Source organism: Nannospalax galili, unplaced genomic scaffold (genome assembly GCF_000622305.1).
Source record: "Nannospalax galili isolate Female #2095 unplaced genomic scaffold, S.galili_v1.0 scaffold203, whole genome shotgun sequence".
NCBI lineage: Eukaryota > Metazoa > Chordata > Mammalia > Rodentia > Spalacidae > Nannospalax > Nannospalax galili.
The window spans coordinates 549,119-552,460 of record NW_008351640.1 but is presented as its reverse complement, the minus strand read 5'-3'; positions in this window follow the sequence as shown (position 1 = coordinate 552,460).

Genomic DNA, 3,342 nt, shown 5'->3' with positions numbered 1-3,342 from the left:
ACAAAAGTCACTGTGCGAGGTGTGGAAACATGTCTTCATGAGCTGTTGGAGGGAATTGAACCCGGGTCTTCTGCAAGAGCAGTCAGTGCTCTTAACCCCTGAGCCATCTCTCCAGCCCCATATAAAATAATTTTTAAAATCGATTAGTTAATTCATTTTTAAAAAGACATAAAATTCAGGTTTTGTGCACAGCCCTGTATAACCTGGCTTCAGGCATTCTGGTATTCATTCTGGTGTGTGTGTGTGTGTGTCTATGTGCGTCTGTGTCTGTGTGTCTGTATGTGTGTACTAGAGATTTCCATATAACTCTTTTTTAATATATAAATATTTTTGTTGAGCTTTTGTAATTTCATACTACAGTTCTTAATCAAATTAAACCCCCTCCTCCAGCCATAGCACCCCTTCCCCCCACCGGACCTAATGTATACCACCATTCATGTTAAGTCCCATCCATTCAGGAATTTGTCCCCAAATGTCCTTCAATGTAAATTCATCCACTGGAGTCGAGTCAGCCCAACTAGAGATCTTATGTAAGGCATACTCTTCCTCACCCAGCAGCCGTCAGTCTCCAACAGTTCTCGGTCTAGTACCTGTGCGTCACCTATTTCTCTCCTCTCCTTTGGGCCCTCCTTGTTTAATTGAGTTTACATGGGTCCTGTGCTCAATGCCACCATTACAAGTTCACATGTGCAAGGTTCCAGTGGTCTAGAAGTCTCTGCTTCACTATGTTCACAAACCAGCACTGGCTTTTAATTCTTTCCACCTCTTTTTCCTTTGAGACATGGATGGATGAGGTTCTATATAGGAGTCCTAGCCTACATTCTGCAGAATCTTATTCCCTAAAACTTGGTCAGTTGTGGTCTCTGTGCACATCTCACTCTGTTGTATAAGGAGGGTTTACTGGTGAGAGTTGAAGTATGTATTAGTTTTTTCTCTACCCTTTGTTCCACTATGCTCCATGAGCCTTACTTGTTGAGGTTCAATTGTAGATGTGTCACCTAGTATTGGACATCTCTCAGATATATGTTCTCTGTGTCTGACCAAATGTGCAATTCTGCAGTAGCCTCCATCTGTTGCAAAAAAGAGCTTCTTTGATGAGTGGTGTATAGAATGCCTGCATGTAAACAAAATGATCTACATTTAGGATATAATAAGAAATTTCATTCATGCAGAGATATGAGATAGGGCTTACTCTAGGATCCATGTCTGCTCCTGCCATGTATATTTGGCTGGGTTTACAGTGACATGTGTAAGTTCTCTCCCACTGAGAAGGCTTTAAGCTCAATCAGATAGCTGTTGATTGCCCCCAGATAACAGTGCCACTACTGGACCAGCAGAGAGAGTTTGCCTTGCTGGTTATTATGGTTATTAGGCTTTAGGACAGGGTTGGACCATTGATTGTTTTTCTCCCTTGGCAATTTTCATATCATCATGTAGCATTATGATAGCCAAACTTTGGTTAGAAGGCTTTCAGGTGAATTCCTGTACCATTGCTTCGAGTCCTGAATCCTAAGTATGGACTGTCTTCAATAGTAGGGTCTTATCTATTAGTTCTGGGAGATAACCAAGAGGTTTGGCAATAACCTGTGTTATTTTGGGAATCTCCTGGACCACCCTTGACAACCACTCAATGGGAAGTCTCTTCTGACTGGCACTGTGTTTATCAAATCCTGTAGTTTTGTTTTCATAGACCTGTTTGGCTAATTGTTCTGGAAATTATTATTTATTTTTTGTGCCATTTTGAAAGAGTCTAATCTTCTTTTCACTCCAAACTATTATTTGTACAACTGTCTTTGTGGACATAAATACCTTAAATCTGCTTTTATCTTGGAAAACTTTTCTTTCTCCATGGATTACAACTGATAGTTTTGCTGTATATAGTAGTCTGGACTGAGATATATATATATATATATATATTCTTTCTGGAACGGGGTCTCCCTGCAGTCACAGCTGGCCTGGGTTCGCTATGGAGACCAGGCTGGCCTTGAACTCACAGAGATCCACCTGCCTCTGCCTCTCAAGTACTGGGCTTAAAGGTGAATGCCACCGTGCCTGGCTATAAACCTATTATTATTATCCTTCTCAATGGACATAGTTTTAAACTAACTCGTAATGACTTTCTGTTAAACCCACTGATTACTGAATTTCTCATCTCTTACCAGAAAAACTTCTAGCAGCAGATTTATGCAGTGACCCACACAACTGATCAAGTATACCTGCAAAGATCAAGAGACTTAGAGGGCTCGGTCCTCAATAGGACACCTATAACATACTCTCTCTTCCTAGGGTTCAGGAATTTTGTGAGAGGGGCAAAAAAGTGGTAAGAGACAGAGGAGGTGGATGAACACAAGAAGACTGTGTTTTCTGAACACAAAAGGGCAGTTGCATACATGAACCCAAATTGCTTGTAAAAACATGTAAAAGACCTAGGCAAGCCCAAGTCAAAAAACACCTCCCAGCATGGAGAGGAAAGGTGAGCACAAAGCTAATGTCCTAGCTGAGGAACCACTAGCAAGTGATAGCTGCTGGGGGGGGGGAGAGAGAGAGAGAGAGAGAGAGAGAGAGAGAGAGAGAGAGAGAGAGAAAGTTATTCTGTTTGATCTGCCTTTCATGCTATTTGATTTTTCTTTCTAGTATTTCAATGGATTTCTTTCTTTGTAGATTTAGTGTTTTGGCTATTATAAAATTTGTGATACTTCTTTTCTGGTCCTCCTATTTGATGTCCTGTATGCTTCCTGTACCTTGATTGGTATCTCTTTCATTAGATTTGGGATGTTTTCTTCTATGTCTTTATTAAAAATATGTCAGAATATGTCAAATCTAGTTGGTGGGGGTATGGCAGTGGGAAGGGGGAGATAATCTAAATTTGAGTAAGATGTATTATACAAAATGCACAAAACCTCACTAAATATTAAAAATGAAAACCTATTCTTTATATTTGTGTTTCTTCACCTAACAAACATATGATTAATAGGTTTGTTCTTTTTTATTATCACAGAAGTCATACATATTCTCTTCACATTTTCTTTGCCTGTACCATTCATTTCCACAAGCTTGTTTCTGAAATCTGATGTTCTCTGTACCATTTGATTCAATACGGTTTTGATTCTTTCCTCTGAGCTTTTGGTTTGAGTTACAAAGTTTTTCATCACAATTTGACTTTCCTTCAGAGATCCTCTTTATTGAATTCCAATTTCATGTTTTCAATTGTTTTAGATATTTCATTCAACTTTTTATGTTTTCACAGTCTTTGTCAAGTCTTTTATTCATATCATTTTTGAGTTCCTTTAAAATATCATAATTGATATTTTGAAATCATTGTCTTGTACATCAGCTAGGTTG